Here is a 14,479-nt window from a genome sequence, read left to right on the forward strand (position 1 = left end):
TCTTGCCTCCTGATCCCGTATACTTCCTGCCACTGGAGGAATGACATTTCCTCTCTCATGTTAACTTTTATCTAGCTGTCTAGCTAATCTAATTAAAATTGTGTTGCAACCAGCATCAAAACAGTAGAGTAAAATGGACTAGGTAATTAACAGCATGCTTCAGTTATAGATACTAACATTCACTTCATGATTAATTATAATGTGGTTTGCAAAATATGGGCCATTGACTATTATTAACCTGTCAAGACTATTTGAGTGCCTGATGTATAAGAGTACTTTGCTAAGCATTAGGAAAAAAACAAAACTAAAGAAAGAAAGAAGTAACCCTCTTACTAAAGGAATCATCAGTCCAATGGAGAATAGAAGAATCATCCTAATAAAGTGCTATGTGTTATATTTCAAGCATTTGGGAACACGGGAGGAGAGGCTGGTTGAGGAAAGATATTTCAAAGAAGGCACTAATTGGACAGATATTTGAAGCATGATGAAGAGGAGTTTTCCAGGTATACAAGGGGAGGAAAATGTGTTCTGATGGCCCAGAGTATGCAAAGGCTTTGAAAAGTTGGAATGTATGGTGCAACTGCCAGGGAATGAGTATGGCTGAAAACTGTGGCAGGAAATGAGGCAAGGGATTAAAGCAGGAAAATAGTCTATACTAAAACCCAGTGTAATTTTTGTTTCTTAAAGACTGAATCACCCCAACTACAAATTGGATTTAAAAAAAATTTTGAACAAAGAATTTTGAACATTTTACTGTATTGACATTGAGTGTAAAATTAAAGATTTGGGGGATAATAGACAAACTGGCAGATGAGTATAAAAAAATTTTGTTATAAAATAATAACTTCAATGGCATACATGAACAAGAGTAGATCTTAACTGTTCTTACCACACACAAAACAGTGGTAACAAGGTGAGGTGATGGATGTGTTAATTAATTTGATTGTGGTAATTGTTTCATAAAGTACACATATATTAAATCATCATGCTGTACACCTTGAAAAATCTTGTTGTACAACCCAAATGTATACTTTATTGTTGTTGTTTTTTGCGATACGCGGGCCTCTCACTGCTGTGGCTCCTCCCGTTGCAGAGCACAGGCTCCGGACGCACAGGGTCAGTGGCCATGGGTCACGGGCCTAGCTGCTCCGCGGCATGTGGGATCTTCCCGGACCGGGGCACGAACCCGTGTCCCCTGCATTGGCAGGCGGACTCTCAACCACTGCGCCACCAGGGAAGCCCCAAATGTATACTTTAAAAATAAACATATAAGTAAATAAATGCCAATCATTAGAACAGAGAAAATATTAGTAAAAATTACATTTATAAAATTGCATATTATATAAACAACTACTATGGCAAACTGATCTTATTGTAGTTATTTTAATAATTTTGGCTATAATGAACTGCATAAATGGCATTGTGTAGTGTTTATAATTGTCATATACTAGATAAAATTTGTGATATCTATTATTGTAGATCTTCAATCTGTGTGTGTGTATAGGGACCTGAAATCAATATTTTTAAAGTATTTAGCCATTAAATTGTATTATTCCACTTTGAATTTGAATTCTTGAACATACCAAGCAAGAACATGGTAAACTTCCACGTGGAAGAGGAGCTGACCAGTCTTGACTCTTTGCTCCAAGTAAGGATCAGCTTCCCTAGGACCCCAGAGTCCCACTTGAGAGGAGGAAGAAAAGATCTATTAGAACTTAGTGCCGGGGAGGAATCAGGGAGGGACAATTAACCCTTAGACCTTCCCATTGAATGTCTCAGAATGATGCCTAAGACAAAAACACAATAATATAACCACAAAGGGCTTTAAGCAAATTTTATTGTGTAATTCCCTTTCTCTAATGAGGAGGCATTTGGGTAGTTTCCATTTTGCTCTAGATGTCTGGGGTGAACTTGTTACTATTTTTTTGCTAATTATACATAATGCAATGGTGTTTTGTTTTGTTTTTTTCATTTATTTGTTTTTACGCTTTTCTCACTGCAATGCACTTAAATATTTATACATATTATAATTCAGCTTAAAGTAAGCATCATAATCCAGTGGCAATAATCTTGACAATATGTATCCTATTCCTGGTTTTAGGGAAGAAAATGAGGAACAATCAGGAAATGTATAGATATTTATGGAGAAGCAATTCTTAGCTTTACTTAAAATAAAAAGGACAAATTATAAAAAGTAACTAAGAGCATGTGCAGATATTAGTGCTGGGTAAGTAATAATTGTTTGAAAAATGTGCTTCTTGTTCAGACTTTCTCTTCTTCCTCAGCTATAATAGATCCGTATATTCTGTATATAGATCTGTATATAGATCTGTATATTCCCTCAACTTTGTAATCCCTTTATCATGGCATTTACATTATTGAATTCTAATTTGTCATTTAATTGGCTTCTAGAAATCAGATCTTACTCTTACTCTTCTTGACATCTGACACAAAGTGTTTTGAAAAAAGACTCTTGAAGGAATGTGTGGAAAAGATGAATGTGTAATTATTATTATAATGGATGTGAGATGTTTGGAGTGAATTATCTGAAAAAAATGATGATTTATTTTATGAGTTGTTTCTTCTTTACATGATTTTGACCAGAATATAAGTATTATATTTTCTCTCTGATATTTTGTAAGTATAGTTTTGAAAACTCCTTTTTCACAAAAGAAATTTCTGAAGCGCTTTTAAATAAACAGGCCATATGCCAGGTTGAATTGGTAACTGTTAATACATGCTACTACTAATACCATAGTACTATATAGCTCATATATATCTATGAGAACACCTCAAATCCTGAGGATGAAATTGTACATTAGTTTTGGACTTTATTAGTATTTTATTAACATTTTATTATTTAAGTATTTTATTAGTATAAGTAATTATGATAATAAGCCAACAAAGATTGCAGTTATTGCAACGTGTTTTGTCTATCTGATTTTTGTTTAAAAACTGAAAGTTTGTACCTGTCATTCCTTTTCACCTATTTCACCCATACCCTCCTCTCTGGCAACCACCAGACAAATTGTATATCTGATTAAATAAGCATTATAATAATATTGATATTAGTTCTAGGGATTTTTAAAATTAATAATAAACGTGTTCTTTTAATATTGACACCCTTCTAGCAATAATCTAAAGCTTTCTGTATCTGATTTTCGTTTACAATTGTTTTTGTTTTCTACTCACGAGGAATGTTTCATCAAATTCAGTACCCCAGGCAGCAGGATATATTGAAGGATCTATGGAAATTTTTAAATGAAGTAGCTTGATCTAGTGTGAGTTTCAGAAAATAATGGGTTTATAAAAATGAGAAAGAGGGAGAGAGGCTGAGTGAAAATTTTGTAAGGAATAGAAAGCAAACTTGTCATGTAATTAGGCTGGGGAAAGTATCTGATTTTAAATGACCCTAACATATATTGTTATATGCACTTGTATTTATTACTATATTATTAATTAATAGTTTGATAACAATTAGGTAGATATATGATTAAATGTGATTAACATTGAGATGTAAATTTAAAAGTGTTCTTTTTTAGCGTATCTAAAATGTAGCAGGTGTATGGCCAGCTAAGTGATATCTAACCTGCCTTCCTTGGAACTAGGGCGTTGGCAGGGTTTCTTTAACTATATGTGTTCCAAAGCTGTCTCTTATAACAACTAAAACTATCCCCAGAGTAGATTTGCAATTGTTTCTGGGTGTAACGTGGAGTTACAAATGCACTGCAACTGTGGTTAAGATTTATGATTTTATATAACTCTTACAAGGGAGTGCACTTGAGGTCATTTTTCCATTGCACAGCAAGTTTTCCAATATAAAATTAGCTTTTATGTTCACGTGATTGCTTTCAACCTTAAAATATATGGTACTGGAGAGAGTAATAGGCTGTCTGATCTGGAATGGAGGCAAGAAGGACGTCTATCATGGAAGCTAGTCCTTTTGTGGTTAAAGTCTTGGGTTTACCTGTCAATGTTAAGTTGGCTCCCTATGTCCATAGACATTTCTCTCTCTTTTTTTAAAAAAAAAAAAATTATTTATTTATTTATTTTTGGCTGCATTGTGTCTTTGTTGCTGCACACAGACTTTCTCTAGTTGCGGCAAGCGGGGGCTACTCTTCGTTGCAGTGTGCAGGCTTCTCATTGTGGTGGCTTCTCTTGTTGCAGAGCACAGGCTCTAGGTGCATGGGCTTCAGTAGTTGTGGCCCGCGGGCTCTAGAGAGGAGGCTCGGTAGTTGGGGCGCATGGGCTTAGTTGCTCCGCAGCATGTGGGATCTTCCCGGACCAGGGCTCGAACCCGTGTCCCCTGCATTGGCAGGCAGATTCTTAACCACTGTGCCACCAGGGAAGCCCCTCTCTCTGTTTTTTTTAAATAGATTTTTATTGGAGTATAATTGCTTCACAATACTGTGTTAGTTTCTGTTGTATAACAAAGTGAATCAGCCATATGCATACATATATCCCCATACCCCCTCCCTCTTGCGTCACCCTCCCACCCTCCCTATCCCACCCCTCTAGGTGATCACAAAGCACAGAGCTGATCTCCCTGTGCTATGCTGCTGTTTCCCAGCTATCTATTTTACATTCGGTAGTGTATATATGTCCATGCTACTCTCACTTTGCCCCAGCTTCCCCCTCCCTGCCTGTGTCCTCAAGTCCATTCTCTATGTCTACATCTTTATTCCTGCCCTGCCACTAGGTTCATTGTTACCATTTTTCTTTTTTTTAAATAAACATGTCTTATGGTTGTTCAGGTCGTGCCCCATTCAAAGGCGTCTAGCAGAGGAAAGGAGCTGAGATGCCACCCATGCTCTACATGCCAGGCACTGCCTCCTGGGATGATGCTGCATCAGCTGTAGGAAAGGACTGTCATTCCTCCAGGTTATCCTTCAAGATCGGGTCCCTTTTTGCATTTTATCTGCTTAAGGAGGAGGCTTTTCTTTTTCACATAAATAGTTTTCACGTCCGTCTGCCTTACTTTCAGCCAGTCCAGTAGGAAATCTACTTTTATTTCTTTGATGGCTGCTAACACTCTGCTTCTTGGGGTACCTCTCCCTCATGACTCAAGCGTGATCTCCTACAGGCTCCACCTTCTCAGGCTATGTTATAGGGAAAATGTTACAATCAGTCCCATCTGAATTTTTCTTTTTTTTTTTTTTTTTTTCGGTATGCGGGCCTCTCACTGCTGTGGCCTCTCCTGTTGTGGAGCACAGGCTCTGGACGCGCAGGCTCCGCGGCCATGGCTCACGGGCCCAGCCGCTCCGCGGTATGTGAGACCCTCCTGGACCGGGGCACGAACCCGCGTCCCCTGCATCGGCAGGCGGACTCTCAACCACTGCGCCACCAGGGAAGCCCAGTCCCATCTGAATTTAAAAGCCATTTCTGTTTCTTCTTTATTATTTGACTCAAGGACAAGTTGCCTACTTATTTTAAGCCTCAATTTCCTCTTCTACCAAATAATCAGGATATTCTCTATCTTATAAAATCACGGGGTAAAGTGAAAATATTTCATGCCAGTGAGGAGTAGATGTATGGCACTTAGGAGGTGCTCAGTATACATTCATTTTTTCCCCTTCCCCATTTAATACCACCCAAACCTGTACATATATATTTTTTTAAATTCTGTTTTTCACTAATATTAAAACTACAAATAATAACAAATGGAGTCTCAGAGTTCTAAAACTCCTATGAAGTTCTCATGATTCCACACCCAATGCTTCCTGACTTCCTTGCAAATAGCCAGCAGTGGCTCTAAGATCATTCTCCTCTTGAATTTTATTCCTGAATATCCACTCCATCAAACCATTTTTTCTCTTATCACTTATCTTCCCTACCTAAGGAAATAATAGCACTCAGAGTCCAAGAGCCCTAGGCTTTGCAGCTAGACTCTAGCCTAGGTCAATTATTTCATTTCTTACTAGCCATCCGACCTTAGGATGGATGTTTAAACTTGCTGTGTTTCAGTTTCTATGCCCAATGAATTGAGAATAATGATAGTACCTACGCTTTGAGTCATTATGAATATTTAGTGAGGCAATACATGAAAGACAGTTAAATGCCCTGTACTAAGCGAATTCTCAATTTGTTGCTTTTTATCATTTTCTACCTAATTCCTTAGGAAAACCCATCTGCCCAATGGTAGAATTTAACCTAAACTACGGAAAATTTCCCAAAATATATCCTTCAGAAAAGTATAGTTAAAAGTATTGCTGGTTAAAGTTTATATGCACACACAAACATTTGGGAAAAACTGGCTTAAAAATATCTATAGAGGGGCTTTCCTGGTGGCGCAGTGGTTAAGAATCCACCTGCCAAAGCAGGGGACACAGGTTTGAGCCCTGGTCCCGGAAGATTCCACATGCCGCGGAGCAACTAAGCCTGTGCGCCACAACTACTGAGCCCGCATGCCACAACTACTGAAGCCCGCGCACCTGGAGCCTGTGCTCTGCAACAAGAGAAGCCCCTGCACCGCAACAAAGAGTACCCCCCACTCTCCGCAACTAGAGAAAGCCCACGCAGAGCAACAAAGGCCCAATGCGGCCAAAGAGAAATAAAATAAATAAATTTATAAAACAACAAAAAAGTCTATACATGTTTATCATTCATCCTGGATGAATTATCAAATCTTTTAAAATGCTAGTGTGCATTAGTAGTTATAGAGCATGTAGCATCTTTTACTAATTTACCCAAAGTACCTTTTTTTTTTCCTTATAAAGTACTTCTGGTGAAGAGTCTCCAAATCTTTCATTTTTTAATCCTATTTTTACCCATCCTTCCTTTAACAATCAGAAATTGGTAAGATTGGCATCTTTAAGACATTCTATGACAAATTGTCCCAACTCCACAATTTTTTATTGCTAAAAAGACAAGGCTTAACATACTGAGATAACCAAGAACTCCAAGGACTGTGAACCCATTATAACTTGACCTCCATTGCTGCCACCTCATTTGCTTAGGACAGCCTTTTCAAGTGGGCATTATAAGGATTATGAAATAAATCCTCCAAAGTTTTATTTGTTTATAGATAGCATGACCAGAAACTCCAAATAATTTCACTTCACACAATTGAAAACAATAATAGCAAACTTCTACATGGTATTTACTATATACTGGGGGGTTAACTTACATTAAGTTATTTAATTTCTACCAACCATCTTGGAGGATATCATTTGTATTCCTATTTTATGGATGATAAAACTGAGGCACAGAGAAATTTGCTAAAGTTCACCCTACTTTTATGTAATTGTTCTGAAATTTGAACCTGGGAAATAAGTCTGATTTTGGATCCCATGCTCTTAACAATCCTAAAATTAAAACCATAATGAAAACTACTAGCCTCAATGAACTGATTATGGAAATCAAGAGTAAAACTGTTTATTAAAGATAATGACACTGATACTATATATTTATGTAACTGAAGACAGTTTGAAATATTCCAATAGATGATCACATTGAAAGAGAGTGCACCCATCATTCTAGCTCAGTGGTTCTTGCTGTCTATGGAATTCGGCATCTTGACTCTAATTTTTAACCTGAAAAAATTGAGTAAGATACAGCATAATGGTTGCTGAAATAGTAAAGTGGTAGTACATTGATCTTTACCCACATAATCAGACTTCAGATTTCACATCCCAGTACTGCAGTTTACTGCCTGCATGCCTTTGCATTAGTTATATACTTTTTAAATGTGTAGTTCTTCCATCCATAAAGTTGGGGTAATAGCTCAGTTCTTGGACATTTTAAGCATTTAAATTTGAAACATATAACTGGCTGAAGAGGGAATCTTAAAGTGACCAGTGTCTTTCTCCTAGAACAGAACTGCTTTCTCCCCATTCACTCTGCAAGTCTGAGAAAGGTGTGACCCAGAAAGACACTGACACCTGTTGCTGCTGAGATGTGACAATACATACCCAGTTAGAAAAGGAGTACCTTTTGTGAACAGCTTTTTTTCAGTCGGAGAAAAGCACGGGGCATGCTTTCTACCACTTTTGTTGCTTTTTGAATTCAGTAAAAAAGAGAGAGATGAAAGGGAATTGTCAGACAACCCAAATATCAGTCTACATCTCAGTTACTTTTTCTATTATCCTATATGTATTTGACCAGTATTCAATTCTAATGTTGTAACCTAGAAGAGATAACATTGTTGCCTGTATGACATTTTCTCCATTGTTCAAGATGATGTCTCTGCTGTTCTATGATCAGAATGGTCAATCTACAGCTCTATTGCTGTAAGCCTGATGAACATCATTGCAGTTCAAGGTCCCTTTAATGAGGATATAGGGAGAGGGATCTACAGAAGGCATACAAGATGGGAAAGATGAGATGACCTTAGATGTTTCAACACTAAGTGTGAGAGTCTGGGCACATTGGGAAGAGAATCACTGACTATTGGATAAGGAAAAGCATGTATGAACTTTCTTCTTTAACATATTCAAGTGTCATATGTATGTGTAGATAAGGGCAACGGCTATTAAAAATTACCCCTGCTATCATGTATCCATGTATTTATTAATGCGGGAGAACACATCTGGGTTATGTCAAAATAATACCGTTATAGTAACTCATGTGAACTGCTGACTAATTATAACTAATTACCATGCAACATGCAGTCACTATAAATTTGTTTTTTAAGTGTTCCGTATTAACACTTCTGTGTTTTATGCATTAGATTAATGACGTCTATGCATGTAGACTCAGTTTTCATTCTTTTATTTAAAAAAAAAAAATTTTTTTTTGGCTGTGTTGGGTCTCCATTTCTGTGCGTGGGCTTTCTCTAGTTGCAACGAGCTGGCGCTACTCTGTTGAGGTGCGTAGGCTTCTCATGGCAGTGGCTTCTCTTGTTGTGGAGCACAGGCCCTAGGAACGTGGGCTTCAGTAGTTGAGGCATGCGGGCTCAGTAGTTGTGGCCTGCGGGCTCTAGAGTGCAGGCTCAGTAGTTGTAGCGCACCGGCTTAGTTGCTCCGTGGCATGTGGGATCTTCCAGGACCGGGGTTTGAACCCGTGTGCCCTGCGTTGGCCGGCGGATTCTTAACCACTGCACCATCAGGGAAGCCCCTCAGTTTTCATTCTTGCTCACATATCATGTTTGTTGTTCACTGGGTCTTATGTGTAGAGAAGGCATCATTGGCTAATTTTTTATATTAAAATGCAGTGGGTGATCGTGAGTAATGAGAAGGGATAAGTCTGCATTCATTTTTCTAATGTTGCATTGCAAGTTTCAGAGGTGACATCCAGGTATGATGTGGATAATGCATTTATGGGTTCTGAAGTAAAATATGGGACAATTATAGATTCCTGATGGATATTCCCCAACTTAGGATCAAGTATTGAAATAGTCTATTATGCTCCATCTCTGGGTTAGCAGACACTTTTACCTTATATTTCACTGCGTTTTGCAGATTTTGCACTGCAAAAAGAAAGAGAATATATAAATTAAATCCACTAAAGTGAAAGCATTCCTCTACTGTTTGAAGTGTCAGTGTGAGACTTCATACATGATTTTATTTAGAACCAGCAAAATGACAGATATCTCACCTACGCCTATTTCCTCTTTGTAGATTGTGCATAGTTTTCTGTTTTCTTCAAATTTCTACGCTGACACCTTCAGGCTTATAATACTCTGCTCTGAAGTTTATTATTGTTGTACTGAATCCTAAACCTGTGTATAGGATACTCTAAAGTGTTAGGAGCCTTTATGTGATAATGGAAAACAAATCAGTAATGCTAATATTCTTGCATTTGAAGAAGCCCATGATTAGAAATGCATAAAAACCTGGCAGTTAGTGTAAGAGTGAAATAAGGATGAAAGCTTTTCACTGTTGGTTGTCAAAACATTTTTTGAAATTCTGAAGTCTGGAAAATTAGCTTACTGTCATCACAGCAGTCTTTTGCCATGAGAGCCATTATTTTAATTTCTTTTTTTTTTTTTTTTGCCATGTCTGTTCCATTTATTCCTCATACAAATATTTTACAGTTTTATTTTTTTAATCATTTACATATACTCATACAAAGAAAAATAAATTTTAGGATGGAACCTTGGGACCACGGTAGTTTTTAAAAAAATCTCTCTGACCATTAACTACTGAAGACAAGGCAAGAGGCTTCACGGCCACTTCAGTCATTTCTGGGCTTGGTGCATCTCCCCAGCAGAATCCAAGCTGCTCACTCACTTTCCCTCAGCCTTCCCCTTGCGGAGGTGATATGGGGAAGGGGGATTTTTCGACCCTCCCCCCTACAAACATTTCAAGGACAGCAAAGGCTCAAGGTAACACTGAACCCTCTCTTTGTCAGGAATCTGGCAAGACTGCAATTTCTGAACCAACTTTCCAGAAGAGCTAGCTCAATTCCTACTCACAGGTCTTTCTAAGAGGAGGGGGATGGCTGCACTCAGGACATTCCCCGTCCCACCTGCTCTGTCCTCCCTCCACAGGCCCCCAAGCCAGAGCCCTTGACCTGAGCCCATGTGGTTCCTTCGAGGCTCATTCCACAATGAGGCTTTCTCTCCCCACACCCAAACACTCTGTAGCAACTTAACCCCGGCAGCCCCTGAGGACCCCTGTGGTAATGATGCCAGTTACTGCATGCAGCATTATCCAGGGACTCTGAGCTATAACCAGGAGAGGTCCAAGAATGACAGAGCTATGAGCACCCCTAAAAACTCAGCTCTGCTGAGCCAAATCAACATTTAAATCAAACAGGCCAACTCCTAACACATCCCACCCTAGATACCATCATCACAGAGGTGCTTGATAGAACCTGCCGCACACCACTGTGCGAAGAGGCTGTACTATTATCAAGTCCCAGTGAAAGGAGAGAGGGGCTGGGGGGAGGACAGACGCTACAAATGTGGTAGACCCAATCAGAAATGGCAGCAGATGACAACCTATATCTTTGGGTCCTTCCCCAAAAGCAGCACCAAGAAAGGGCAGAGAGATCTGGAGCTGGACAGACAGCCCTTGAATTATCAAGGGACTCCGACAACACAGCTCATTTTCCTACAGTTATGCAGGAACTAGAACCCAGACTACCCACCCCTACACTGAGGCAGCTCCTGAGAGGAAGTACCACTTGTGGTCATCAGCCCACCCCCTTGGTAGGCCCATTTGGGGAGAGGGGATCACATCCAGAGCAGGCACCCCTCCAGGCAAACACCCGCAGGGCAGCCCGTCCCACTGTCATTGGGTCAGGCCGAACATCGCTAGGAGGGTGGACAGATCCCGGGCATCAGCCGCCCCATAGGCGTTGCTCTGGCCTAACACAGACAAGGCTAAACGCAGGGTGCTCCAGATGTTCTCCGACATGGCACCCCCTTCGCCCCGAGGGCCCCGGCTTTTCCTCTGCATGTTCAGGGCCTCCAAAAAGTGTTCCACAGCCTCACGGTGGGCCCCAAGGTTGATGCAGCCGATGCCCAGGTTGAAGCGGGATGCTGGAGCTCGAGGGCCTGACGGTGTGCAGCTACTGCTTCTTCACTCTGGTTTCCATTGACCAGGGTGGCCCCTAGCTTATTCCACAACAAATGGTCATTGGGACGAATGCTGAGGGCGGCTGTGAAACAGTCCACCGCCTTGTCATACCCCCCACTCAGGTTGAAGAGGACTCCCAAGCCACACTACACATCAGGGTCAATGGATGTAGGGTCCAGGCGCACAGCCGCCAGGAAGAGCTCTTTCACTTCGAGAAACGGGGAGTTGGACAACAGAGAGCCCAGGATGCGCTTGCTGGGGCCCAGCCCCGCCCCGCTGGCCCCTTCTTCCCCGGCTGCCAGCAGGTGGGCACAGGCCGACGTGTCGCGCAGCCAGTCTCGCAGGGTCTCACAGGCCTGCCGCTGCGGGGACTCGTTGGTGAAGCTTACAGCCAGCACCATCAGTGCCGTCCGGTTGTCTGGCTTTAGCTCCAGGCACTTCCGCAGCATGCTGATGGCTAAGAGTTCTTGCTCATTCTCTGCCTGGGTGGTCCTCAGATACTGCCAAGTTTCCATGTGCTTGGGGTCTAGCCGCACAGCCGCCTCGAAGAGCAGGACGGCGTTCGGCAGGTCCCCCTCCTCAAGTCGCCGCAGCCCTTCCTCAAAAGGCTGGGGCTGGTCACGCAGGGGGTTCTCCTCTTCAAAGAGGTACCCCTCATCGTAGGAAGCAGACGTGAGGTCGTCATAGTCAGAAAGCCAGGGGTGGGCCTCAGCATCCCGTTTGGCCGTCTCCTCCAACTCCGCCTGCAACTTGTCCCAGAAATCGACCTCAGACTCTATAGCTGACTTGGCTTGTTCAAGCTCCATATCGAGAGCAGATGTGTTTACTGGTCTTGTGAACTGGTCAACCCAGGCCTCTGAAGTACCCTGCTGCTGAATAAACTCTGCTGCCCACTGCTCTGCCTGAGCTTGGCCTGACCCTGCGCTGGACTCCAGGCACACCTGCCCCTCGCCCATCTGCCGCACGAATTGCAGGAACTCAGAGTTTGCCAACTTTGGGTCATCCACCTTGGCCACAAAGTCACTGGCCGTGTGCTGCAGGTCCTCCTCAGGTGGGTATTCAGCATACCAGCGATGAGTGGCAGCTGTTCCTTCTGCTTCTCTCAGCCACAGCTTCTCCTCTGACTGCTCCAGATATTCCTCAGCCCAGCAGGCCGGGGACACAAAGTGTCCGTAACTTCAGAGATGAACTCTTGGGACCAGTCAGTCTCGTTGTAATCCTGAGTTACATCCACAGCATCTCCAACTGCAAGGAACTCCTGGGCCCAGTGTTCTCCGACAAGGCCAAGTCTGCCACACCAGGGGGCTCTCTGGGGTGCCTGGTGGAGGTTTGACTGTTCAGTATCCTGCATCTCTGCCAGGAGGTCATACATCTTGAAGGTCTGAGGGGCACCGGATACAAGTGGTGCATTATGGTCCTGGAGGAATTCGGCCACCAACTCATCTTCAGAAGCTACCCCCAAAGGCTTAGAGACCGCCTCCGAGGCTGGGGCTCCTGGGCGCCATGGGCCAGGCCTCAACCCCCTCCTGCCGAAAGGCCTTGTCCTGGGTGAAGTGCCCGGCCAGCTTCATGAACGGGTTGGCACCCCCGCCTTCCGCCTCCACCAGCTTCCGCATCGCCATGGTTACCACCAGCTCTGGATTCCCAAATAAGACAACTGAGCAATTTCTTTTACAGTCTTGTAGCTATTGTCCTTCACTCTCTGCATGTGTTGGCATATCCTGTCATGTGAAAAAAAAGAGATCTAAATAATGGACTATTTCATCAATCACTTTTAACTTGAAATATTTTTTCAACATCTTTTAGATTGCACCTTATTTTTGAAATAGAAGGTCACACAGTCAAACGTATGATGGTTCTGCCCTTGAAGTACTAGACTTTACTGAGTTATTTTCCCCCCACCTAGTTCACACTTTATGTGGTAGACCAAAGAAGAGCTGCTTTTATTTCCCTTCGAAGTTTCAAAGATATTAAAGACATTCAGACTTCCTTACCTAACGTCCAGGTATAATATGTCTGGGAGACACAGATTAAAACACATGAATTTTCTTTTCTTGTAATTCAGAGTAACCTCTGTATCTCTCAAGGGGCACTGTGGGGAGGCAGAATGAACCCTAAACAGAGGTCAGAAAACTTGCTTCTAGTCTTGGAGATTCTGCTTATTATTGGTGTCTGGCACACAAAACTCACTCAGTAAGTATTAATATGGTGCATAGATTAATTAATAACTAATAAAGCAATGAGTACCCCAAACTTTGTCCTTGTATTGCTCTTAGTGTCATTAGGAAGGTAAACCATTACAATATAAAGTGATTGGCTCTGAACTGGATGTATGGATGCAGTCATCACTGAAGACATTGCAGAAGAGGGAGGGGAAGAGAATTAGAGTTTACTGAATGCATCTCAAGAAGCACGCAAGCTATAGTCTCCCTTTGACTAATCAGAAAAAGGAGGCATACTGAATAATCTACTTTACCCAAGGCTTTTCATTTAATATATGTGGGGAAGTTAGAATTTGGCTGTGGTAAAATCTGAATTCCAGGTAATTGGGATGATTGAATTATTAACTTTCCAATGACTACTTCTCTAGTGATGGATTAATTGGACTGGGTGTTATGCCATATCATATTTTATACTCTTCAGTGTTGCCCGCTTATTTTTATTTAGCCAAGCTTAAGTATATTGATTCATCTAAATCATGATATCTCAGCAATTTTTAAAAACTCATTGACTTCAACATCTTTTATCACTCCGTTTTCCAATCCCACATGTTGCTTGCCGCATCCACCATTATTATAACTTATGGTATAAGGAAAAGTTATGGTAAAGCTAAAGGAATTCAAGATAGCTGTTACTGTGTCAAATTGATTTTATAGACTTGGGCTCCATACTATTTCAAGACAGGAAAAAACCCACAAAATATATATGTACAAAATATTTTGTATTTACTAATGTGTATTATATTGGTGATAAATACAACCATAGCTAATCTTATTTTTTTAGATATAATTCACACA

General features: G+C 41.3%; 1 protein-coding gene and 1 pseudogene across 47 annotated transcripts in view; one reads left to right on the forward strand and one right to left on the reverse strand.

The window, feature by feature from the left end:
• The window catches only part of PTPRD (protein tyrosine phosphatase receptor type D), a 2,126,684-nt gene that overhangs the window by 474,060 nt on the left and 1,638,145 nt on the right, over positions 1-14,479 (forward strand). The window lies entirely within an intron of this gene.
• LOC131761240 (peroxisomal targeting signal 1 receptor pseudogene) lies at positions 11,175-13,093 on the reverse strand (annotated as a pseudogene).

This window comes from Kogia breviceps, chromosome 8, assembly GCF_026419965.1.
Source record: "Kogia breviceps isolate mKogBre1 chromosome 8, mKogBre1 haplotype 1, whole genome shotgun sequence".
NCBI lineage: Eukaryota > Metazoa > Chordata > Mammalia > Artiodactyla > Physeteridae > Kogia > Kogia breviceps.